At 38.8% G+C, this 27,958-nt stretch overlaps 1 long non-coding RNA gene across 5 annotated transcripts; it reads left to right on the top strand.

The window, feature by feature from the left end:
- Positions 1-3,523: 3,523 nt before the first annotated feature.
- On the top strand, positions 3,524-12,909 carry LOC133830551 (uncharacterized). Of its 5 annotated transcripts, XR_009892112.1 has the most exons (8): positions 3,536-4,148; positions 4,462-4,669; positions 5,054-5,313; positions 5,506-5,625; positions 5,721-5,801; positions 8,243-8,310; positions 11,603-11,906; positions 12,651-12,909. It is a non-coding gene; the product is annotated as an uncharacterized LOC133830551 (long non-coding RNA). The 5 variants fall into 5 exon arrangements; XR_009892111.1 differs by having other exon boundaries at positions 3,524-4,148; positions 4,589-4,669; positions 5,721-8,310; XR_009892109.1 differs by having other exon boundaries at positions 3,524-4,148; positions 4,357-4,669; positions 5,721-8,310.
- The last annotated feature ends 15,049 nt before the right edge of the window (positions 12,910-27,958 follow it).

The following is a 27,958-nucleotide window of genomic DNA, read 5'->3' as shown; positions in this document are numbered from 1 at the left end:
TGTCATATGAGTTCTTTGATTCACTCGTCATGGTTTGTCAAAATGATCAGTCTGAAAACTTTTGTTTTGGGAATTCATTGATGTAAATGGTTGGGGAAATAATATACAGATATTGAATCTATAACTTTTTGAGAATAATTTAATAATGGTTCTCTTAAGTGTTGGCTTTGGAACTGAAAGATTATTGAGGTCAAATTCATAAACCAGTTTATGAATTAACCTTCACTAGTAAAGTAAATGGTACTTAAGGAAACAAGATATAATTAAAGAGGTTAAATGGTCATTAATTCCTACTTTAATTATGAACCATCAATAGAGGATTGAATTGTATGTCGTGATTAAATCGATGGACATGGACATGTTTTATAATTAAAAGTACTCAATAAATAAATGTCTATTGTTATCCCCAAAATTTGAAAACGATGACGTGGCAATAGAAATGACAAATGGCAAGGAATGGTTGGGTGACCTGGTAGACCAATGAAGAATTTTGACTGGCCAGAGAAGTGTCATGACTGACCAGGCATGACCTTATCCGACTAGTCACATGTTTGTCTACCCAGGCATGACTTTGTCCGACCAGTCATGTGTTTGCCTGCCCAGGCATGACCTTGTCCGACCAGTCATGTGTTTGCCTGCCCAGGCATGACCTTATCCGACCAGTCACATGTTTGTCTGCCCAGGCATGACCTTGGCCGACCAGGCATGACTTTGGTCGATCGATCATGACCATGTTCGACCAGCCAAGTGCATGTCTGCCTAGTCAGGTGTGTGTCTGCCCAGTGAAGGTGTGGTCGACCAGCCTGAATGAGATATGGATCGACTAGATAGAGCCGGCTTCAACAAGAATCGGTCTTGGCTTGCGCGGGAATCTCTCAGTTTATCCCACAAATATAGTGTATTGTTATATTTTGAATATTATTGTAAATTAAATATATTGAGAATAGCAAAATATCCCGATTATGGGGGGATATCATGTGTACGATCATGAGCCTATAAATACAAGGCTTATGGCATCATAAAGGGGACTTTTGTACTTTTGATTCGAATTCTAATTTTCTAGAGAGAGAGAGAGTACTTTTATTTGAGAGAATTCTTGTATTCTTGTAATCTGCATTGAAGAAACTCAGTTGACTCAGGTTCATCTGATCTTGAGTGCAGATCTATAATCACAACTCTAAGTGGATTAGGATATTACCAACACATTGGGGCTGAACCACTATAAAAATCGTCTGTGTTGTTTATTTCTCTTGAAGGTTTTTGTCGTTTTTGACGTCTACACGTTGTTGGCCAAAAACGCGGTCAAAATTTTGGTGCTTTCATTGAGAGCCTGAAGAGAAAGACAGACGGTCCCTGAAGTATTATGGCGCCTAAGAACACCAATGCGGCCTCCAAGAAGGCAGGATCCTCTAAAGAGCCTGCCAGATCAGAAGGTCTTGGCCCATAAGACCATGGGACTGAGCCTAGAGTCATGCTCGAGGATGTGACTCCAGAAGTTGAAAAACTTTAGGAAGCCATGGGGGCCTTCCAGGAGGAAATGGCACAATTCAACGCCAGACAGGAGGCGTTCGTTGAAGAAATGGCCAGGCAGAAGGCTGCATTTGAGCAGCAAAGACGGGAAATGGACGCCTGGAGTGAGGAGATCTGATGATAGCAGGAGGAGGTCGATAGGCGACATCATGCGGCTGCACTTGCTCTGGAGGCAGCTACGCAACTGACCTGGGCCAATGCCTAAGCTGCAACAGGAGTGGCAGCCACCCCAGGAGCATGGACCACAGAAGCTGGTTGTAAGAACACTGATAGACCCCATTCTCGAGGGCCAAACAGGAGTGGTAGTAACCCACCTGGTCGAGAGGAAGATGGGGTTCAGTCGGGCACTGCCTCAACTCAAAGGGGGAACTCCAGAACCCCCTCAAGGAGCCACCGATTAGAGACTTCTAGGTCTAGAAGTCATAAATTAGGTAGCAAGAAAACTCCACCTGAGCAGGAGCATAATAGAGCTCCTCGAGGTAAAGAAACTTCCCACTTCAAAGATGGGCATGGTCGTGATGAAGCTGACAGTCATCACACTGACTAGTCGAAGGAGAAGAATGATAACAACCATCGAGGAGGAAAAGATCGCCCAGCTCAGACAGGAAGGCCACCACTGCATCCCAACCAGCGCAGTGGCAAGGAGCATGTTTCGCATAACAAACCTTCCGAGAAAACTCAGAGTACGGTGTTCGATCGATGGGGAAAGCACACCACTCAGAAGGATCTAAGAGACATCATTGCTGATAGGAGAAGGATCGTCTCGGTCGAAGGGCGAGATCCAATCCGACCTACCAGTCAAGTAGAAATACTTGATGATGGTCTGCCGGATAGGAACGCCCGACCAGGCAGTCCCGAGAATGAGTCCCAGGCAGTGGCCCCAAGCATCCAAGCCCAGCTTGATGCTCTGACAACAGTAGTTCAAGGTCTATCGAAACGACCCTCTGCGATTGATCCAGTAGACCACAGAAGTGGCAGCCCATTCTGTGCTCGAATTAGAGCAACCCAGCCACCAGCAAAGTATAAAGCACCGGTACTGCCAGTTTATACAGAAAAGGCAGATCCGATAAGGCACGTGGGGAAATTCGAAGATTAGATGGAGCTGCTCGGAGTGAGTGATGACTATCGGTGCCGAGTCTTCCCTACTACATTGTCCGACACTGCCCAGGAGTGGTATTGGAAATTCAAGCCTAACTCTATTACTTCTTGGGAAAGTTTTAGAAAGGAATTTTGCCGGCAGTTTAGTGCTGCTCGGACCCCTCCTGTTTACGCCAATCACTTGGCGGATATTAAACAAGGAAAGGATGAGTCTCTCAAGAACTACATACATAGGTTCATGAGAGAAGCTAACCGAGCTACTGCAGTTGGAGATGAGGGGAAGATGGTGGAAATTTCTTCTGGCATTATCTATCGGAGTCCTTTGTGGGACAGCATTCATCGCAATCCAATTTCAATATTACAACAATTTCTGGACCGGGTGGACAAGTACATGAAATTGGATGATGCAATTGAGAAGGGAGAGAAGGGCCTGAACAATCCAAGCAGATTGACTGATCCTCCCAAGAATGGTGGAAATGAGCAAAGTGGTGGTAAGAAACGTGGGAATAACGAGTCTGACCGCCACAATGAAAAGAAGGCTAAGTCGAGATCAAACGAAAAGCCAACTAAGTATGAACCTCAGTTCACCAATTTCACCACTCTTTTGGCGAGGCGAGCGGAGATATATTTGGCAAGTCATCAAGAGGTCCCCTACCGGAAACCCCCACCAATCAAGAAAGAGATGAGTAAGAGAGATATGAACAAGTTCTGTCGCTTCCATGGGGACTATGGTCACGACACGAATGAGTGCAATCATCTCAAGGATGAGATAGAGTTTCTCCTCCGGTCGGGGAAAATACCCATTTCCATAACACATGAATATAATAGAAATGAAAAAGTATTATGGTAAATGTTATATATGTAGCAAATGAAAAAGGCGGTAATATTTTTGGAGCCCGCCACTTACTGCCACTTATACATTTTGTTCAGAAAAAATCGCACCAATTTCAGACTCACCATTTTCTTCTTCGGCTAAGCAAAGTCCAAACTCTGTCTTCGGTTTCATCACCCCTCCTTCAAATCTGAGCTCACATCTCCTCCATCCCTCAAATCTCAGCCTCCATCCCTCATATCTCCTCCATCTCTCTCTTGTCTTTCGGGGTTGTTTGATTTTCTGTTTTTATTGTTTTGGTCAATTTTGGTCATTATCTCTCTCTCTCAAATCCAGAAAATACGATTATCCATTTTTTCTTCTCAAATTCACAAAAAAAAAAAAAAAACCCATGATATACGGTGCCTCCTCCGGCAAAGCCATGGTTTTTTTCTCGAATTCACTCGAAATTCCGAAACTCACTGTCTTTCGTCACTTTTGTTGGTTCTTCCGGAAAAATTATAGTTTATTCCTCATATTCCACCGAAAACCCTAAATTAAATTCTCCATTTTCCGTTGTACCAGTTGGGTCCTTCGGCTAAGCTATTGTTCCTTTCTCAAATTCACACAAGAACTCTAAATTATCAATCTTCTGCCGCTCCACTTGGGTCCTACGGCCGACCCCACTTCGCCGGTTCATTGGTATCAAGTATGTTTGTTGGTTGCTCCTTATTTTTCGTTTCTACTTATGTTTTGATTAGAATTTTTAGAAATGTAGAAATGAGCTAAGATTCGTGTATGTTTGGGAAAAGTGAAGGCAACTTTTGTAGAATTGATTTATCAAAGCAATGATAAGATTATCTTTGTTCTCGATATTATAAATTATTTTTCTTTTAAAACAATTTAGACAAATACAGAAAACTGTGCTAATAAGCATCCTAGGAATGATGCTTTTGGACGTCGAAATGAGGATCTAGATTATGCAGTCATTGATTCGGATGTTAACTTCGATTCCTCTACAGACAATCTGAAAGAATCTGGGGGAAATTGTATAGCTTTGATCCCTTATGTTCGAGTTGGAAGTGAAATTACTAATGTAAAAGTGAGGGAAGTGGGTTACGGACTAATTGTGATATTTGCCAACACAAGATGCTTCCCGGAAAAGATGTAGCAGCACTCATGAATGTGAAGACTGGAAGGCTTGCTTGCAGTAGTCGAAATGTGAATGGGGTAAGACTGCTAAACAACTCACATATGTATCTCTTCAGTCATCCCTATCCATACTTTTTCTACTATGCATTTGTTATTACTTTTAGGATCTCTAAAGCTCTGTTTGATAGTTGGATTCTATTGAGAGAGCAAGCAAATCATTTTTTGTTAAATCTTAAACTTTGTGGTAGGAAAATGTAATGTATATTGATAGTATTTAGAATGATTATATTGACTATGAAAGATACAAATTTCAAAATAAAGTTTTATATGGTTAGCTTTCTCTTTCTTTAACTTTTCATTTGTCTTTGATATTTTTATCTTCAAAATCTAAGTATCAAGTGGAGCCTAGTTTTTTTTAAGTTAAGCTATTTTCTTATTTTGATTTGACTTGTATGCATACAGGCCTTTCATTTATTTCACACTTCCTGCCTCATACATTGGGTTCTTCTATGTGAACTTGAAATGCTCACAAATCAGCCAGATAATGTAAAAGTTAAACGAAGATCTCGAAGAAAACTACGGCCAAGAACAATGAAATGCAAAATGATAATGATATGAAAGCTCTAAGGCCCCAAATAAATTCTGTATTCTGTCCGGAGTGCCAGGGGACTGGAGCAATTGTCGACAGGCATGATGAGAAACCAACGGTTCTGCTTTCAAAGGTTTGTACACCTTCCATCTTCCTTATGCTTACATCTTTTCTCAAATACAACATTCTGCTTTGATGATAGAAGGACCTATCAGGAAACCATTGATTAAAATCTGCTTAACTCTGATAATAATAATCAAAAACCAAAAATCTAGGTGGGAAAGAAATTTTTCTGTTTGACTCAGAGGATGATTTCTACTTTCAGATGTTCAAGTACAAGATAAAAGTGAGCGATGCATGCAGAGCATGGATGAAGAGTCCTGAAGTATTGGAAAATTGCTCAATAGGGTTTCATTTCCCATCCCAACCTGAAGAAAAGCGTCAGGTCTTTCTCAAAATTCTGGTCAATATTTGCTTTTAAATGAAAGGCGGTACTAGTAGTCATGTTATTTATTCTTCTTTTTCTTCTCTTTATTATAGGAAAAGGTGAAACAACTAAAGTTGTTGCGTTTCTATGGAGCTCATTACTAGAATTAGAACGTGGAACATCGGCCTGCGAAGGTGGGTAATGAAGGAGCAACTGTAAGTTATTGTGGATAAGTACAATGAGATTGTATATATACCTGTTGACTGTTGTGGTGATCTAGTCTAACACAAGTCTACATACTGACATCATCTGCATTGTAAATTAAATCTTACTATTCTCCAATGCATATATGTATTTTATAATTGTGCAGTCTCTCTATTTTACTATTCATTTTGTTCTTTGTTATGTGTACTGTGCTCAGCGAGTAGTTTGGTAGATAAATAACATAGATATAGACCTGGTGTACATGTATCTATCAAGAATAGTGTTGTGCTTATTATTTGGGGGAACAGATTATGAAAGGGTAGCATTATTATTTGCTGCTAACTTTTCCTTCTTTTGCAGCCCTAGATTTTCGAGTTGATGACATAAAATAAATGAAAATTTATGTTTTTGTTCTGTAAAGTTGTGAATGTGTTCTTTCATCTCGTTTTCATTCATAGCATTAGTAAATTTGTGTTTATGCCTATATAAAGAACTAGTAATATATTTTGTTAGGGAAAGTGCAAATACAACACTTGTAATTTTAGGTGACACATAGTTGGGTTTTTGGTTAACTTGCTTGATTTGAAAAGATAAGTTGATAGAAATTTAGTGTAGCTGTGCACGACTGTTGTTCTCAAGTGAATTTGAGATTGGAGTGTTCACATGAACTGAAAAATCAAAGCTGAAAAGGGAACCAATGTCTATTGTTTAGGAAGACTACTGCAATTTCTGCCTCTTTTCCAAAAGTTATGGACTGTAATAAATAACCCCATTTATTCCAGATAAAATCATAGACAATAAAATTGATGAGGATGATGTTTTGGAATTAATCTCGACTATAATTGAACATAATTATAGGTTATGAACTAGTCGAAATAGAACCTTATTTTATTGGAATGAGAGTGGTACTGATCATATAGTTGTTTTTAGGAGTCCACTTAGCAGTTGGCAGGGTTTCGATGGTGAACTTCAGCGAATCACTTTTGGATTTGTTTTGCGGGTGTGAGAGAAGATTCTCTGTTTATATCATATTCATATGCTCAAGATTCTCTGTTTTCTGTTTCTGGTTTGTTAGTTTTGTTAGCTTCAGTTGTATTCAGTTATACTATTACAACATCCATCTGTTTTCTGTTAAAGATTCTCTGTTTTCTGTTTCTGGTTTGTTAGTTTGTTAGCTTCAGTTGTATTCAGTTATACTGTTACAACTTCCATGTATTCAGCTGTATAAAGCATTTTTTCTTGTAGTGCATTACAAAAATATTGATGGAATTTCCTCTCTCAGGTATGAGCTTTCACCTTTCTTTACAAATGGGTTTGAACACACACACACACACACACAAATATTAAAATAATTTGGAAGGTTTTGGCCGTCTAGGCTCTAGCTTTTATTTAATAACAATAATAAAGGACAAAAGTGTATCTCAATTCTCAATTGTATTTTACACAAATATTATTATATCAGCAACCTTGTATAGACAAATATTTTGTAGAAATTTTATTTATGTGGTAGATTAAGATATAACTGAAATGATCTATCTCACTGAAATATGTAGCTAGATCATGATCAAGCATCATATTTTATTAGATATTTAAGTTATGATATGGTATATATGTGTTTATAATACTTCAAATAATTACTATAGAGAAATGGTGAGAGTGAGGGTATTTATTTGAAAAGTGACTGGTTTATCTGTTATTATTCAAGCACCTTCAATTTTACCTTTTCTGCATATGATTAATGATATGTGCACACACTCTTGTTGCCACATAGGTGTGTATGTGTGATGTTAGTGTGTCAAAATTGTGCTGCTCAAAGCTTATTTAGATGATAAATGAGGGGAATGCTGCCCAGCAAAACTCTGAAATTACCATATTATCCTTTCAATGAATTCTACCATTTGAGTCATTCAAAAGTTCCTTATGAGCCCAACCAACTTCTATATTCTAAAATACAAAAATATGCAGATAAATGACAGTTGTTTACCAAGCCTTGGTGGCCATTTAAGGTCCAATATCCAAGCATTTAGATGCCATTAAATAACTTTTAGGATCTCTTTATTGTTCTGGATTATTAGTTTCATTGTATTACAGCTTGTCAAAGCTGAAATCTGAGCCCAACATAGTTATACTTAAAATTGAATTATCAAAGTACCAATAATCAACTGTCATATACTGGATTCAATTATGGAAAAAGTACCATTTAATCCCATATATTCAGAAAACGATCAAAACTTACTGTTGTATTGTGTGAAATAGGTACACTCTCCTATCCATTTTGTCAAAATTTACTAAGTCATACTTAAAATGCCTTTAAAGTAAATGTGTGTATATATTTTATCCCCAAATTTTAAGATCGAATTAGATAAATTTTTGATTTCAAAGGCTGTTTTAATATCTATTGACAAATTTTAATTTTGTATTAATCTTTTAGGTATTGATTATATTCTTTAGGTTGTGGATCGAATTGACAAGGAGTATTGCAAAGTTAATATGCAAGAGGTACGAAATTTGTTCTTTTATCTCTTATTATTAATATCTTAAAAATGTTAGAGGAGTTTGAATATCTTAAATATTTATCCATAGAGAAGTAGGTTCTGAGATTAAAATTATGTGCTGCGGTGATAACGGAAGGTTGAAAACTTGTGTGTATTAGAGAAGTAGGTTCTGGAAAATTTGTTTGTGTGCTGCGGTGATATAAGGAAGAAAACTTATCGTGTGTTGTTTGAATTTTTTGACTTGGTATTGATAGATGGTTAGGTAAGCTTTTATATGTATAGATTAGATTTTTCATTATATGTATAGATTAGATTTTTCATTTAGTCATATTGTTTTCATTATTTCCATATGTATAGATTAGATTTAATTGCCATAACAAAATTGCCATAACCCAAGCTAAAATCTTGTCTTTGATCCAAACCCAATTAGTTAGTGGCTACCATTTTAGAATCTGATTTTTAAATTAAAAACAACACTAGAATCTCTTGAACTAGAGACTATTAAATGGATAGAAAATAAACCAGCAGAATTAACAAAAAATGGTGGTCAAGGCACAACATAGACTAGTGCCAAGTTACTTGTAGGGCTGGAAAACTAAGATCTAATAATTTTGCATGTAAATATGACTATTGCTCACATGCAGTCTATCATAAAAAAACAATGAAATTCAGCTAAAACTTGAAGCTGTATGGTTAGTGCTTAGATAACTCAGACAGAACTTTCCTGTTCAGCTGAATGTTTTCTTTCATAAGCCCATGCATGAAGTTGCCATAATTAACCTGAAACAAAGCATCAAGATTTTGTAATATGTTGCTAAGAAATGAAAGGCCACCAACGAGAATAGGAAGCAGAGAAGAGAGTAGAGTGAAGCTGCTATTTTCTGTCTTAAATATATATTAACAACCAGTTTGAGCAAATATTCAGTAGGTTTTGATTGTCATTTTCTTTACTTTGTAAATGTCATTATCAAAAGAAAAATGAAAATCTTGGAACCATGTTAATGCTTGAATTTGAGATAAGTTCACTGAGATCAAGTCTCAACATAGCCATGATAATAACACTATGGATGTTACTTCAAGAAAAGAAAGAGTAAGGGCATTTGAATATGGGATGGTGCCCCCAATACTTCTTCAATCATAGATGATTTGTTAATAATAATGACCTTCCCTTACTTTCCTTGGATTTTACTGATTGATACCTTATAATTTTTTTTTATTTTTTCTACTTTTTTTTATTTATATTTTATGGTTATTAATTAATAAAAATTATAAAAATATCTATAATCTATAATAATAAAATTTATTATATACAGAAGATCAAGCTTGATATATTTTTAATTTTCACTTTTTTTATTGTCTTAATCAACAAAAAATGATTCAAACCGTATAATAATAATAATATCTATAATACTATTAAATTAATTTATTAGTTGTAAAAAATATTTACTTGGTTCGAACTAGAGCAAAATTGCTACTAGTCTACATCCAAGGGGCAGCCACTATTATTGATTCTTTCTTATGCAATTCTCTTTACAACCTTTACAACACTCTTGTCTCTATTCCTCTCAAGATGTTACAATTTTAGAGAATAAAACTTGATCTTTTACACGACCAGTGAAAAAACTAAAGTAATACAAACTTATATAGCAAAGTATTAAAAGTAAAGAAATAGAACCAACAAACTTAACAGAAACAGTTAGAAGTTAGTTGCCTGGACCAATATAACAAATTTCCACCTTGGTTCAGAAACTAAACTTGAACTAGTGACTGCCCAAATAGCCCTGTAGAGCCTATCCATCTTGTAATTGAATGAGATCCAAGCAGTGATAAAACTTTGACTTTCAATGCTTAAATATAAATATAACTATATCTATATGAAGTTGCAGAATCATGAGGTTTAACTTAATATGTTTGATTAGTGGTGCTCATAAATATCATGCTCAATGTAAGGCCTCACCAAAATTGGAGCTGCTAAAACTTCTTTATAAGCTATTTTTGCACTGTCCATTATGTGTTTGATGAAATACCTCTCTGAAATTTACGCAGACCATCAAAAATATTTTATTATATCTTCACTTTTGTTTCTAGTAGGAAATAAAACATTTGGTATGAATTTATATTCGACAAGGTTGTAAAAAAAGTAAATTACTTTTTCTTATGTTTAATTTTATCTTTATGGCATCCCCTTTATTCATATTAAGTGTCTTTTTTTGTATCATTTTGGATCTTCATATATCTTTTTAGTTATGAAAGTGATAATTAATTTTATATTTATTTATATGTAATTTTCAAGCTCAATCCATCTTCAAAGTTGAACTATAGAGTTATATAAGTATATGTTATATATAGGCAAATAGATCACCAAATCATTTTTTGTCAATACATATTTGCATTTGTACTACTGTTATCTTATATCTTGTTTTACCATCATCATATTCATGTGGGCTTATTATTAATTTATCATATTAAGATTTTTTTCTCCATTACTTATTCTATACTTGTACTTTAAATCTTAACACATTAAAGAAATTATCATTTAGCATTTATTTTGTAAAGTGACCTTGCAAGTGCTTCCCATGCTTATGAGTGATATAGCTTTTTTTTTTTTTTTTTTTTTTTAAGTACTGATATAGTTTCGTTTAGAGTAAGACTTATGTTATGATTATGTTCCCTTGTGCTTATTCTTAGTTTGCCACTAGTATGAGACTCTGTTCTTAGTTGGGTTCTTGTGACTCTACATTGCTTTGTTGGACTTTGGTTCTTCTTTTCCTAGCTAGTTTCATTTAATGTGTTAAGATATTATTGTCTGCCTATTTGGATAGATACAAAATACCCTTTCCACAACACATGATTATAACTCTATTAAAAAAGTATTACAATACACAAACAAAATAAATGGTTCAGTAAAAAAAATGGTTTATCTCAGTTTTTGGCATTTGGTAAATACAATGGTTTTTTATACTTTTTTCAAATCACTGTCACCATTTCAGCTTTAAAGTCATTAGATTGTCTAGCAGCATCACTCTCTATCACGGTAATGCATTTTTTTATGGTTTGGCTTCTTGTTTTTGTTATGCTACTGGTCTTTGGTTTGGAATGGTGCTTGCTTTTTTATTTCCTATGTTTGTTTTGTCTTGTGCATTTCTAGGGTCCAGTAGATTAGTTTTAGTAGTTTTATTTGTTCTCTATTTGGTGTGTTTCTATTGAGGCTGCTCAAACAAACCTGCTCCTCCCGGGGCAGTATTGTAATTTGTTAACTGAGCTAATGAAGTTTGATTTCTTTTCCATTCTGGCAGCTCTAGGGAGATTTTCGTTTGGTCACAACAATCATCTCAAGTCAATTGCTGCAGCATATTGGAAGCATACTGGGTCACCTTTGAGTTCCCTGCCTTCTTTGGCTCATATAAGAAGTCCAAGTAGTGTTGTTCCATCTCAGATTGGTCCAATATCGAGAGTTGGCACTGACAGCTCGTCTCTTGTTCGAGATGGAAGGGTCTGCACTAGCAGCCCTCTTGCTACTTCTGGATTGGCCCGATCCTTTGGCATCGACTCCTTTTGGATTGGCCTGATCGTCGTCATGCCTTGATATGAATGGAGGAGGTATTTTTTTTCTGCCAATTATATGCCAGGACAATCTTATTTGTTGGAATGCAGATTTCTTGTTATATTTGCGTAATTACTTATTAAATGAACTGTTATGAACAGGCCATGCGTTAAATAAGCTTTTAATGGTCTTGCTTGCTTATTGACTATTTTTTTTTCTTTCTACTTAAATGGTGCTTATTCTTATTTCAATACTTTTTTTTTGTGTTGTTTGGTCTTCTGAGGTATGTTAATGGTGGCTGCAACTTCTACAAGAGCTGTTGCTGTTATTTTACTTTTAGCTGTTGCTTTTCTTTGTGTGTATGAACTTTGTGCTGTGTATGTTACAGCTGGTTCAGCAATTGTGTATCAGCAATTGCCTTAGCAATTAACCTGCTCTTTATATGTAGAATAGTGTTTAATGGTACAGGCAGTTCTCTTGTCTGGAGTTTTGGTCATTTGTTTCTATGTTTTCTACTTTTGCAGTAGCAATTGAATCTTGCTGCTCTATGTTTTTTATGTGTTGATTATTTGAGACAAAGTTATAATTTTTTTTTCTCAAGTTTCTCAATGAGATTAAATTATCCTATTGTAGTTGGATTAATTAGGTTTTCAGATTCAAACTTTTCTAAATTATCCTGTTGATAACTACTACTATTACTCTATGACTCACTCATGTCTTAACTTTGAATTTCAAAGAACTAAATCAGACTTAGTTTATCAATTTAACATTGAATGTTGTTGTATTATGTTGCGTTGTAGTCTGCAATGAAGACACGGAGTGTGTTGGTTTTGCTAGAATTGGAAGTGAAGATCAGATCATTGTGGCTGGTACAATGAAGCAACTTCAATTGCATGTTTTTTCCTATAAAATAGTATTGTAGGAGTGTGCAACTACTCAAATTTTGACGTGTTATTATGTAAAAAATTAAACTCTTCAATATTTTGTGCTGAAAGTAGTAACTTTTCAATATGTTGAATATTTAAGACTACTTGAATACTTAAAGAACATTTTGTTGCTGATGACAGTGTTGAATATTTTGAACTAATTTGTGGATTGTTAATACAATGTTGAATATTTTTACTTTTTGTTATTTGAAAATCAAGTTTATTTGATGATGCTAGTATATATTAGAAAGCTAATTTTAATTATATAAATAAAAAATAAAAATATAATATAATAAATTAGTGTTATATAAATGAATATATAATGAGAATTTAAACTTATCTAAATATTAAAATAATACAAAAAATGTGGTAAAATATCTATTACAATAACACTTTTTATAAGTAAAGAATTTTGTTATGCAAACTTCATTATATAACACAAATAATGTGTTATACTAAAGCGTATTATAACACAAAAAATGTGTTATACTAAAGTGTAGTATAACACAAAAAATGTGTTATACTAAAGTGTAGTAATAACACAAATTTATAAGTATTGAAATGTGTTATATAATCAACTATAAATTATATAATTAAACACTTATCTATTTATTAAAATAACACAGAAAGTGTATTATCGTTGACAGTATAATAACACATCTGTATAACAATGATAAAGTGTTATGTAAAGTACCCGGACCTACGATAACATAGTCGGTCTTAACACATCAAAAAGTGTTATGGTATGTTTTGATAACACATTTTTGGTGTTATTAAAAGAATTTTTTCTTGTAGTGCGAGCAGAGAAGACCCAGGGAGAAGGAAGTAACAACAACCCTGGGTTCAAGCAGCAACGATCCCCACCTTTGCAACCTGAGCCTGTGGACTTCACTTTAGACACCATATGTGGAGGTCCACATCTTGCTGGAGATAACAATAAGGCAAGGGAGAGGTATGCTCGCACCCTTCGTCATGAATTGGATGCAGCATCAACCTCCGAAGTTATGGCTGTGGAGGAGCGGCCCCCGAAGAACCCACGATACGAAAGTGAGTCCCTCACTTTCACTGAAGATGATGCTCGACACGTGAGGTATCCTCATAATGACCCTCTCGTCGTGACAATCCAAATTGCGAATATGAAGGTGAAGAGGTGTTTGATTGACACAGGGAGTTATGTGAACATCATCTATAAATTATCCTTTGAGAGGATGAAATTATCTATCAATGACTTGAAGCCATGCTCTCAAGTCATTTATGGGTCCACTGGAGAAGGATTGTCACCAGCTGGAACGATCAAGTTGCAAGTTACAACGGGGGATGCTCCCAAGCATGAGACAGTGATGACCGAGTTTTTAATTGTCGACTGCCCGTCTGCCTACAATGTGGTTATTGGTCGACCACTACTCACAACCTTGCATGTGGCAGTCTCAATATGGCACCTTTCCATGAAGTTCCCGACCTGTGCAGGCTTAGGCTACGTCCGAGGAGACCAGAGAGAGACTAGGGAATGTTATAATGCCTCAGTAGCTAAAGCAAGGAAGGGGGCCAAGGAAAGAAACATGATTGTATGTGCCGAGAGAGAGAAGGTAGATGAGATGGATGTCGACCTAAGCTTTGCAGTTGTAACCGACCAGGAAGAGATGTTAGGAGAGTTTGGCCAAGAAAGCAGCCTGGTTTAAAAGAACAAAAAGCCCCATCCGGTGATGAAGTCACCAAATAGGGCGTTGCCCAAAGTGAGGGAAGGGATTTTGATCCTCGCTTTGGGGATTATGAAAGTGAGGTGGGACCATCCGAGGAGTTAGAGGAGGTCCTAATAGATGAGAATGATCCGACCAGAGGAGTTAAGGTTGGAAAAAATTTGAAGGCAGAAGTGAGAGCACAGCTGATAGAATTTTTGCGAAGGAATCAAGATGTCTTCGCCTGGTCTCACAAGGATATGGTGGGTATCTCACCAACTGTGATTAGCCACATGCTCAACGTGGATGAATGGTATCCAGCAGTGCAACAGAAGAAGAGATTGATTGACAAAGATCGAGCAAAGGTTCTCAAGGAGGAGGTAGAATGGCTAAAGGAGAATGGGTTCATAAGGGTAGCATATTACCCGACCTGGGTTTCAAACCCAGTGTTAGTGCCCAAACCCAATGGAAAATGGAGGACTTGTGTAGACTTTACCGACCTGAACAAGGCGTGCCCAAAGGACTGCTTTCCTTTGCCGAGAATAGACCAGTTGGTGGATGCAACCCCTGATCATGAAACATTGTACTTCATGGATGCGTATTCGGGGTATAACCAGATCAGCATGCATCCTCCTGATGAAGAGCATACCAGCTTCCGAATGGACATAGGGCTGTACTGTTATAAGGTCATGCCATTTGGATTGAAGAATGCCGGAGCTACCTACCAGCGTTTGGTGAATGGAATGTTCCGTGACTTAATCGGCAAAAGCAAGGAGGTGTACATAGACGATATGCTGGTAAAGTCAAAGGAAGCTGGAGGACATGTACGAGACTTGGAGGAGTGCTTTGCAATACTGAGAAAGTACATCATGAAGTTGAACCCCGTCAAGTGCTCATTTGGAGTAAGTTCTGGAAAATTTCTTGGGTTTATTGTGAAATCCCGAGGAATAGAGGCGAATCCAGAAAAGATAAGGGCGCTCGCAAAAATGAAGTCTCCAGCCAGAATTAAGGATGTGCAAAGCTTGACTGGGCGGATTGCAGCTCTAAGCAGGTTCATCTCTAAATCAACGGACAAGTGCGTCCCGTTTTTTAACCTGCTTAGAGGAAGCAAGAAGTTTGAATGGACAGTAGAATGTGAGCAAGCTTTCCAAACCATAAAGGAACACTTGGCCCAACCTCCTGTTCTTTCGAAGCCAGTTGATGGAGAAGACCTCTTTATGTACCTAGCAGTCACGGAGCACGCTGTTAGTGCTGCCTTAGTACGAGAAGAAAATAAAGTGCAGCACCCGGTGTACTATGTTAGCAAGCGATTGATAGGAACAGAATCCCGGTATGCGATGATCGAGAAGTTGGCTTATTGCTTGGTACTTGCATCACGTAAGTTGCGGCCGTACTTCCAGGCACACCCCATTAAAGTCCTTACCGATCAGCCCCTACGTCAAGTCTTGCAGAAGCCGGAGTCATCTGATCGGCTACTTAAATGGGCGGTTGAATTGGGCCAATTTGAAATTAAGTACCAACCAAGATCTGCTATTAAAGGCCAGGCTTTGGCGAATTTCATTGCTGAATGTACTGGGATCTCTGATGTTCCAGACCAGCAAGAGCATGTCACTGATCAGAAAGAGGAACTTCCTAATTGGAAACTTTTTGTTGATGGATCGTCGAACGAACAACATTCGGAAGCTGGAATTATATTGGTCACGCCTGAGAAGCACCGAATTCATTGTGCACTAAGGTTCGGATTCAATGCTTCTAATAATGAGGCGGAGTATGAAGCCCTCCCAGCGGGCTTGCCCTTGGCTAGAGATGTGCGTGCCCGGTCGTTGGAAGTGAACAGTGATTCCCAATTGGTGGTCTACCAAGTCTTGGGGGAATATCAGGCAAGGGGCCTACGCATGGTGGCATACTTAAATAAGACCAAGGATCTGCTAGCACAATTCGAGGAGTACATCATTAAGTTGATACCACGGGAGCAGAACACTAACGCGGATGCTCTAGCAAAACTAGCTAGTGCAAAAGATGCTGAAACTCTGAACATAGTACCGGTGGAATACTTGGCGGAGCCGAGCATTAATGAACAAGAAGCCATGCCTATCATAATAGTTGACACTTGGATGACACCCATCATTGCTTACCTTGAGCAAGGAACCCTCCTAGATGATCGTAATGAAGCAAAGAAGACTATGAGGCAAGCTGCTAGGTACATTATGATGGATAGGGTGCTGTATAGAAGAGGGTACTCTTTGCCTCTACTCAGGTGCATAGCACCCGACTAGTAAAAAAACTTATTAGCTGAAGTGCACGAGGGGTTCTGTGGAGATCATGCTGGGGGGCAGAGTCTATCTAAAAAGATTCTGTGGCAAGGGTTTTTCTGGCCTACAATGAACGAGGATTCTATGGAGTACGTAAAGAAGTGTGATAAATGCCAGAGATTTTCTAAAGTTCCCAGGGCGCCTCCGAATGTCTTGAAGCAAATGCAGAACCCGTGGCCTTTTGCAGTATGGGGCATTGATCTGATTGGGAAATTACCCGAAGGGAAAGGAGGAGTACAATTTGCGGTGGTTGCTGTGGATTATTTCACTAAGTGGACCGAAGCCGAACCACTAGCCATGATCACCTCAAAGAAAGTGTTAGACTTTGTGGTTAAGAATATAGTATGTCGCTATGGTCTACCCAAGAAGACAGTGTCTGACAACGGCACTCAGTTCGACAGTGACATATTTGCCGATTTCTGCACTCGGCATGGCATCATAAAAAGTTTCTCCTCGGTAGCCCATCCACAAGTCAATGGGAAAGTTGAAGCCGTAAACAAAACTCTGAAGGACACTTTAAAAAATCGTCTAGAGCGAGCTAAGGGTGCTTGGGCAGAAGAATTGCCAGAAGTCCTTTGGTCATATAGGACTACTTCTCGGACAGCAACTAGTCATACCCCATTTTCCTTGGCATATGGGTATGAGGCCATGTTACCTGTGGAAGTTGACCCACCATCTCATCGAAGGACCATGTACAACCAGGAGGAGAATCACCAATTGCTACCTGAATCTTTGGATTCCCTCGAGGAGAGACGAGAGAAAGCAAGCTTGAGGGTTGCTGCTCATCAGCAAAAGGTGGCGCACTATTTTAATTCCAAAGTCAGAGATCGAAAGTTCCAGGTCGGAGATTTGGTCCTCAGAAAAGTGTTCATCAGAGACCCGTTGTCTGAAGTACTAGGACCAAACTAGGAGGGACTGTATCATATTGAGCAAGTCTTGCCACCCGGCACTTACAAGCTTGCTCAGTTATATGGAGAGCTGATCAGGAACTATTGGAATGGCGAGCACTTGAGGAAATATTATCAATGAATACTGCTTACAGAGTAGTAGCTTTGTATCAAGTGCTTAACTTGTTATTTAAGTTTGTTTGTGAACTAGCTATTTGCTAACAAGTCATGTAATTTTGAACAATGTTATTTTGTTTGAGACTCGTAATTAGACACGTTTTGTCATTTTTTTTACGAGTAATAAAAGAGATCATGCGCAGCGTGGTCGAATCTTGCAACAAATTTTGCATATGTGTTGATTATTCTTGCTTTGGCAGTGTTCAATTGTCATTACAATTTAAAACAAAAAAGGTCTTCTAAAAAAAAAATATACACCAGGCAGTGTTCAACTGGTCGGTATCCATCACATGAATGACCAACGTTTAAATAGTTGCATGTTTTTGCAGTGGTTAACTGCTGAAATATGTTTGTATATTCTATGTGTTTCACGAGTAGTAACTGCTCAGACAAATTCGGCCAAGTAACAAGTGATCAAGGATTTTTCAACCCTCAATCACTTGGGGGGCACATAGGGTATACTGGCGTACTCTTCAACATAGGCAATAAGAGCACGATCAAAGATATTTGTTTTTAGGCTGACTTGTAAATTTTTGAAGTCCAAAAAGGCCATTAAGCTAACTTGTTTGACAAAGCTTAAGTAACTTAGAATTTTTTTAAAATTTTAAGTTTGAAGCAGATATTCGTGTGACAATAAACATTATGCCCATAAAATGTTAGAGCAATAAGAGCGTGAGAAAGTATACTTAGTATGGACTTATGAAATGTCTTGAATTTCTAAGTTAGAAAACTAAGTACTCATGCGAAAATATAAGGCATACATCAGAGTGACTTTGCTATTCACAATAAACTTGTAATGTTTTAAGCATAAAAAGACTTAAATGTTTCAAGTTAGCCAAAAAAGAAAAGTAAAGTACAAATGCCAACAGCTCGGTCATACGAGCAAGAGTATATAACAAAATACAAAACAAAAGTATGATAGAGAGCTAGTAGGATGACAACTTGTCTGGTCGGGCCAAGGCTTCTCTGGTCGGATGAGGGATCACTGGTCGACTCTGGCAGGTTGATCGACCCCTTCCTCAGCATTAGTTGCTCATTCCAGTCGGAATGACAGTGTGGGGGAAGCAGATGTAGTGCCGGCAGGATTAACTGCTTCCTCGGCTGCCTTGGCCTCACATTTCGGAAGCTCCTTTACCTTAACCTCCTCCGTGAGAAAATTGAGGTTGAGAGACTTGTTTAGCTTCCACACCTGATAAAAACAGTTGAAGCAGATCTCCTCGTAGTGAGTAACATCGGCTTCTTTCTCCTGCCTCAGCTCCTCAATCTCGCGAATCAGTCCCTCGTTCTCACGAGCCAACCCCTCGTTCTCACAAGTTAGTTTGTCTAGTCAATTCGTCAGTGACTTGTTGGTTTGGGTTAGTTTGTCGTTCCCATCAGCCAACCCTCTAAGAGACTCATCTCGCTCAGCCACAGTTTCTTCTGACTGCTCCAACTTGGATCGAAGATCCTTTTCTGAAGAAGTCAGAGTATCCACCTTAGCTTGGGCCTCCACTAGTTGATCATTTAAGACCTTGATCAACTCCTTGTAGTCTACTGCTCGGTGCTGAGCATGACTGATGGTCATGAGTGTCTGCATGAATAACAAGAGGTTACTACAAGTATAAATATAAATAACAAACTGTCTTGTGATAGAATACTTACATTCGCCAACTGAGCAAGCCCTCTCTGTAAGACGACATCAACGCTAAGTCGAGGGAAGGATTCAAAGCTTTGAATCGTTGAAGCGTCATGAAGAGTCTGATCAACCACTTCCTTCCCAATAGTACCAGCAGTGCGAAGTGCCTCACTTAGGCCGGTCGGACGAGTGGGGGTTAGGCTTGCTGAAGGAGGAAGTGAGGAAGGGGTCAGCTGCGGGAGTGCAACTGACCCCTCGGGTTGTCTCCCTTGGTTGGGCGGTACTGTCCTCGAGACTTTGCTCTGAGGGGTGGAGCCACTCCCTTCTCCGGACTTCCTCTTCGGGGCAGGAGGGGCGTTGAAATGCCTGAACATCTCTGAATCTGCAAAAGAGAAAACACAAGATTTGTTAGTAAAAGAAATATATATAAAGCAATATGTGGATAAGTATATTACTACTACTAGACAGTTCTATAAATCCCATATAACCAAGTTGACAAACATATCACTATGACTACTAGACCTAAGTTGAGGATTGGATTGAGGAAGTCGTCCTCGTTGTCGGATAATGAGCTCAAGTCCCTCTCAGGCTGGACGGCTTTTCCCTTCCCAGGCTGTGTGGGAATAGCAGGTATGCGCTGGTCCTCTGGCTGGGGCTCCCTAATGGTGAGATCGCCTGGTCTACGGTAGTGAGGAGATGGTCCAGGAGAGAACTGATCAGTCACTACCTCAGTGCCGGCGTTGGACTGATCAGTTGTATTATTTTCCTCAGTAGTGCTCTCCACTGTGATGTTTTGGTTACATGGTAGCAGGCCCACCATCTGAAGATTGTCTACAGTAACCAAAATTTTCACATCCTTCTCCTCGATACACATGTTGGCCAACTCCTCTGTTCGCTTAAACATCTCTTTTGTGGACGAGGGTTGCTGGAATGGACTTGCATGCATAAAAGCCAGGTTGTTGGCTTTGATGTCCGACGTGAGAAAATACTCTGTATAGTATTTCCCAGGGTTCGACTTGTGAGCGATGCCAGAAAGGTATATAACCCCTTTATGCCTGTGAAAGAGGTGGAAAAAATCTGTGTTCTTATGGCTTGGGTTGGTTCTGAAGTCGAACAAGTAATGTATCTCGTGAGGAGTAGGCTCATCCCAGCCGTGCATGTAGTAAAGAATGAACAGGGCAGACAACGCTTGAATCCCGTTAGGAACGATCTGGAAGGGAGAGACGTTGAAATAATCCGTTACTGATTGGAAGAAAGGGTGTAGCGAGATAGTCGCTCCTGCATATATATGGTGCCTGGACTAGGCACAGTACGGTTCGCCAGTCCTGTTAGCTCTCTGGTGAGGGCGCGGACATATCACATTCACCCCTCTCAAGCCCAAGGCTTGGATGTGTTTGCCAAACATCCCAGGGTTGAGTTTCGTAGGCTTGGTGGTAAACCAAGAAGGTGTTTCTTCTCCTTCCTTCCTTGGTTTTTGGACAGCCAGATGCTGGATCTCGGTAGCGAATTTCTTGGTAATTTTTCTCCAAGGCTTGTTTGGTTTTGGCATCTGGTGGGGTGGTCTCGAAGAAGCTGCAGTGCGGACCTCACTGCGTTCCACCACTTTTTGTACCGCTCTGCGGGCTACTTGAGGATCCTGGTCCTGCGGGAGTCTGTTGGACTTCTTTACCCTCATTATTGATTGTTCAGCCTGATGAAGGAACTGCTCTTCGTGAAGAAAGTATAAAGCTGAATGGGGGAGGATCTTCTTAAAGCGGCAGAGGCGATCCTCAGGAGTGCGACTATCAGGAGACTTTCACGAGGAGTCACTGCTTTGAGGGGTGTCGATCGACTTTGGGACGGACGTATCATAATTCGTGTGGTTGTCACCTCCCCTATAGTCAAAGCGATTCATCTACAAAAAATAAAAATGGGGAGGTGAGTAACCATACAAATATAAATCAACAAGAGCAATGTTTATTTTTCTACTTAGAAATTTTTTTCTAAGTAGTGAAAATATAGCATGCATGAGGGAAAAATAAAGTTTGTGCCTAAGATCCCTAAAATTAGCATGAATGAAAAATTATGATGATAGGAAAAAAAAAATTTGGTGCTGTGTGTGCCAATGCCCATGTCCGTGTGTGCGTGCGTGGGGCGTCTGAGGAGTTAGGCATGTGGTCGAGCGGATGCTAAGGCATCCGACCAGCCATGAGGCGTCCGAGCGTGTGCGTACGTAGGGGGTCCGAGGAGAGGCCAGCGTCGCATCCGAGCTGCGCACTTGGGGTCCGAGGAGCAGCATCTCATCCGAACTGTGCGCCTGGTCCGAGGAGCTGCGCCCCTGGGGTCCGAGGAGCAGCGTCGCATCTGAGCTGTGCGCCTTGTTCGAGGGGCTACGTCTGCTGTTCGAGGAGCCAGGCCTGCATCCGACCAGCAGCAGCAAGTGTCTGAGCGTAGGCATCCGAGCCTAGAGTGCTTCCGATCGAAGTGAGGCATCCGAGTGGTGAGGCTTTAGTCCGAGCCCAAGGCTAGAGTCCGATCGGACTAGAATTTTCAAAATGGCATGAGCAATGGCCAATCGGCCATATCCCATATCCGAACCCCAACCAAAACCCATTTCGAAAAAAAGATAAAGCCCTAAATTCCGTCTAGCACAAACACATTTCTTCACCCAAAACACACAACCACAAGATCAAAATGGGGAATTTGTAAAGTTCCTAATGTTCTAAAGACCACATTCATATCATCAAATACTCATAAACACATACAAGCAATTTAGGTTGAAAAACTCATTTTTCTTTAAATTTCTATGAAATTAAAGGTAAAATTGAGTTACCCATAACCTAAACAACATCAAAACAACCACCAAATACATTGTATCTCTAAGATTCACACATAGATTCAAGAAAAAATTCTCTATGAAGTTTCGGCCAACACATGTATTTTTCATTGAGTTTTGAAAAAAAAAAACAACACAAGTGAAGATGAAGGAGAAGACTTACCCAATCTTGAAGAGACCTTGGAGAATGCTTGAAGAAATGAGAAGCTCCTCCTTGAAGGCTTATGAACTTTCGGCCAAGAGAAGAGAGGTTGAGGGGTTTCAGCCAAAGAAGAAAAAGAAGATGAGAGGGTTTTTTTTTTTTTTGATTTTTTGCTTTCTTGTGTGTGTGGGAATGTGGGAGTATAGGGGTCTATTTAAAGGAAAAAAGTGGGAATTACTACTTATTTTTGGACCCTTGGAATTCCTGGGATATTTTTTCTCCCCACGATTATGAGCAGTTAATTGCAGTGATCGTGGTCTGTGGAGTCGTGGTCTGTTGCATGGCGGGAAGATGAACAGTTGATTTTTTTTAATAGTGTCGTCAACTGTGGAGAAATCTTTTTATTATGTGAGACATCATATAATAAACTTGGGGGGCAAATGTTATCCCCAAAATTTGAAAACGATGACGTGGCAATAGAAAGGCAAGGAATGGTTGGGTGACCTGGCTTAGGAGTGACACGGTAGACCAATGAAGAATTTTGACTGGCCAAAGAAGTGTCATGACCGACCAGGCATGACCTTATCCGACCAGTCACATGTTTGTCTGCCCAGGCATGGCCTTGTCTGACCAGTCATGTGTTTGCCTGCCCAGGCATGACCTTGTCCGGCCAGTCACATGTTTGTCTGCCCAGGCATGACCTTGGCCGACCAGGCATGACCTTGGCCGATCGGTCATGACCATGTCCGACCAGCCAAGTGCATGTCTGCTCAGTCAAGTGCCTGTCTGCCCAGCCAAGTACATGTCTGCCCAGTCAAGTGCACGTTTGCCCAGTCAAGTGCCTGTCTGCCCAGCCAAGTGCATGTCTGCCCAGTCAAGTGCACGTTTGCCCAGCCAAGTGCATGTCTGCCCAGTCAGGTGCGTGTCTGCCCAGTGAAGGTGTGGTCGACCAGCCTGAATGAGATATGGATTAACTAGATAGAGCCGGGCTATGCAAGAGATCCCAAAAATGGCTTCAACAAGAATTGGTCTTGGCTTACGCGAGAATCTCTCAGTTTATCCCACGAATATAGTGTATTGTTATATTTTGAATATTATTGTAAATTAAATATATTGAGAATAGCAAAATATCCCGATTATGGGGGGATATCATGTGTACGATCATGAGCCTATAAATACAAGGCTTATGGCATCATAAAGGGGACTTTTGGACTTTTGATTCGAATTCTAATTTTCTAGAGAGAGAGAGAGTACTTTTATTTGAGAGAATTCTTGTATTCTTGTAATCTGCACTGAAGAAACTCAGTTGACTCAGGTTCATCTGATCTTGAGTGCAGATCTATAATCACAACTCTAAGTGGATTAGGCTATTACCAACACATTGGGGCTGAACCACTATAAAAATCTTCTGTGTCGTTTATTTCTCTTGAAGATTGTTATCGTTTTTGACGTCTACACGTCGTTGGCCCAAAACGCGGTCAACATCTATAATTACAAGACTGCTGTCTCATATTTTTAGTGGAATAATTTTGAGATTAATAAATTAAGATTATTATATTAAAGAGTTTTAATTAATAATCTATATTTATTGGATCTTGAAATTATAAGTCCATAGGTCCCCGAGATGACTCTATCAACATTATTCAAGGTAAGTGTTGAAATTGGAAAAAATCAGGAAAATTACATATTTGGAAGAAATTTGTTCTTTAATATCAAATATGTAATTGAGATAAATTAATTAATTAATATATTAATTTTCAAAATTAATATAATTTTTGATTTTTTTTAAAATAAAACAGGGATTTTTGAAAATAACATTTAAATAATTTTAATAATTAATTATCTTTATTTATTTAATTAATGTGAAAATATATTTTTGATAATTCAAATTGGATTTGAATTTGAAATGATATTTATTCTTTAATTAATCTGATAAGATAAGTTATCAGGTTTAGATGTTTTTGAATAAATGATTATTAAATTAAAGTGGTTAAGACACATATCCCTGAAATTGATATATGTTACACGCCAATCAAAGTCTATGATTGGCGTGTGACTAGGTCCAAGACTGGGTCTTGGATATTTCTTTTATTAATTTAATTATTTATTTAATAATTGGTTTATAATTTAAATTTTTAATTTAATTAATTCTTTTATAAATCTATCAGATGGAAATAGTTTCATTACATGCTTAATAGAAAAAATATTCTAAAAGAATTCGAAGATTTTCACACACAGAGAAAAAATATATTTCTAAAAATTGTCTCATACCTAATATTAAAAGATCTCATGAGTTGAGTACGTCTTATGAATTAGAAAATTTCCCACCAGTACTCTACGTGCCCACACACGCCATGAAGTGTAGAGATACATCTTGGAAGATCTTGGTCTAAGTATTCCAGAGACTGCTTTGGATTTGATGTTCGTTGGAGGTACTAAAATATAGTGAGGATTCTTGATTATTCTACAACTGGTAAACCCTCACCTTTTTCTTTCTCCACGATTAATGTTTTGCATATTAATGGATTTGTTATTTAAAGATTGTTTGAATAATTTTTTTTTAAAATATCTGGGCCCACCACCCCATGCTTTCCACTGCGCATATGGTAAACCAGTTACCAACAGGATCAGGATCTAAAATCTTTGTATCGGTGGCCAGTAATGAAGAAAGATGTAGTTGAATATGTGGTTAAGTGCCTAACCTTTCTGGAAATGAAAGATGAACACCAGAGGCCACCGAGGTTACTACAACCTTTGAGTATCACTGAATGGAAATGAGAGGACATCACCATGGTTTTTGTAGTTAGGTTGCCTAGGACAGTGGGTCAGCACAACTTGGTATGGGTGATCATGGATCGATATACCAAGTCTGGTCACTTCTTTCCTGTAAGGATAAATTATTCCGTGGATCAGTATGCTAAATTGTATGTGAGGGAGATTGTACGTCTCCATCGGGCTGCGAAGTCTATAGTGTCAGACCAGGATCCTACTTTTACTTCCAAGTTTTGGGGAGGTTTGCCGAAGGCTATGGGGACACAGTTGAAGTGCAGCACCGCTTATCATCCTCAGATAGACGGACAGTCTAAGAGGATGATTCAATTATTAGAGGACATGCTTTGGGCATGTGTACTGGATTTTGATGGTTCTTGGAGTAAGTATCTCCCCTTGATTGAATTTTCATACAACAACAGTTACCAACCAACGATCGGAGTCGCTCCATATGAGATGTTGTATGTTAGGAAGTGTAGATCACCCATTCATTGGGATCAAATGGGTGAGAAGAAGTATCTAGGTCTTGATGTGGTTCAGAGGACCAGTGAGGCCATTGAGAAGATTAAAGCTCGAATGCTTGCCTCGAAGAGAAGACGGAAGAGTTACACCGATCCCAAGCATAGAAACGTGGAGTTCCAAGTTGGGGACTACTTTTTTCTCTGAGTTTCACCATTGAAAGGCAAGATACGCCCTAGGTTTGTAGGACCTTTGGAGATTCTGAAATGGATCAGGCAGGTAGCTTATAGACTAGCTTTGCCCTCAGCTCTGTCAGGAATTCACGATGTGTTTCATGTGTCGATGCTCTGGAAGTATGTATCCGATACGACACATGTATTAAGTTATGGGAACCTAGATTTACAGACAAATTTATCATATGAGGAGAAACCAATTCAGATTCTGGATAGGAAGGAAAAAGTCTTGTGGAACAAGAGTATTCCATTAGTCAAGGTGTTATGGAGGAACAACAAGGTGGAAGAAGCGACTTGGGAGCTAGAGTCAGATATGCGGGATCTTTATCTCGAGTTGTTCAGGTAAATTTCGATGACGAAATTTCTATTAGGAGGTGATAGTTGTAATGGCCCGAAGCTTCTAATATAATTAAATGCATTGATTAGCGTGCCAGGAGGGAATGTGGGGGTAATTATGTGGGAATTAATTAATTTATGATATTTATATGATTATATGATTGAATATGCATGATTATGTGTAATAAATGTGTGTAAGAACCCACTTTTGTTAAAAAAAAAAAGGCATTTTCGTAATTCTGACCCGTTGAGGGTATAATTGTAATTGTATGTGTTATGTGCTTGAGACCATATTATTATGTGGATATATATGTGATATTCAGCATGAGTGGGTCCTTTCCAACAATTTTCGCTAGGGTTAAATGCTCGGCTAGGGTCGAGCCTAGGGGTATTTTGAGAATATTTGGGATATTTTTGTGATTTATTGGTAAAAGGAATTAGTTGGGGGAAATATTTGTGTTTAGTGGATTAAATTGTGAATTAGTTGTGAAATTTGAGGTTTAGTGGGAATTTAGACGAAATGACCAGTTTTCCTTTGTGCTTGGTTTTGAAAATAAGTTAAGGCTAGGGGTAAAATGGTCCTTTTGACCATTAGAATAAGTAAGGTTGGACGAAATTCTGAGAGTGTTTGGTGGTACACGTTCATTTCTCTCTCTCTTTGTCTCCTCTAGTTTTCTGTAACGCCCTAGATAACCAAGACCGCCACACTGTGTATTTTAAATAGTGCTTAACTCACTAAACGAGTCATTAGGCCATAAACGTGCATCTAAGTGTTATTAATGGCCAGGGTTAAAGTTTCGATCAAAAGGAATGGATATTTTATTAAAAATGTGAAGCTATACATGGGATCCAATAAAAGTGTTTACAAAGTTGTGTACAATCCAAAATGGTCATTACAATTCAAAAGTTACAATCCGCCGACCTAAGCGACAAAAATAGGGTTAAACCCTAGCTCCCCTGAAACACCTAGGTTGTGGTGGTCAAGTGGCTGCATATGTACACGTCGCCACCTAAGCTCTCCACTCAAGGCTGGGTAAGCTTTTCTTTCCCTTTACATGCACCACATAGTACCCGTGAGCCAAGGCTCAGCAAGAAAACTTATTACTGCATGTATACAACTATTAAAAAATGATCATGGGGTTTTGTGCCTTTAGCAATCCTTGGGTCTTGCACCCTGAATAGATGACTGTTAATTCATCCTGGGGTCTTGCACCCTGAATAGATGACTGTTAAGTCATCTTGCAGTCCTGTGCCTTGAATAGATGATTGTTAAATCATCCTGGGGACTTGTGCCCTGGATAGATGATTGTTAAGTCATCATAGGGACGTATGCCTTAAGCCATGTGACCATCAAGTCACCTGGCCCTTTTAGCTCTGGCTATGAGTAACTAGCCATAGACTAGCCAAGCACTTTAGTTTTCTTTGACCATAGGGTCGGACGAGCGTATAATGCTCTATTGATTAGATCTAATCATATCTACCAACGCTCATTGTGCTATTGCTGCTCTTGACTCATAAGTCAATGCCACACTCAACACTTTTTCCATTCCTAACTGATAAGTCAGAGCTTCACGACTAGCGCTCAGCACTATTGTTGTTTCTGACTGATAAGTCAGTGCATTTCTCAAGTAAACAATGCAACCAAGTATTCATGATGGAAAAGATATCAATATATAGAGCACTCAACATGCTTCATCAACAATCATGTATGTCACATAATGGGTGCAGTTTTCTTATCTCATGCTCGAGCGTAAAATAAGT

This window comes from Humulus lupulus, chromosome 4 (assembly GCF_963169125.1).
Source record: "Humulus lupulus chromosome 4, drHumLupu1.1, whole genome shotgun sequence".
NCBI classification, from domain to species: domain Eukaryota; kingdom Viridiplantae; phylum Streptophyta; class Magnoliopsida; order Rosales; family Cannabaceae; genus Humulus; species Humulus lupulus.
This window is presented reverse-complemented; position numbering and strand designations above follow the sequence as displayed.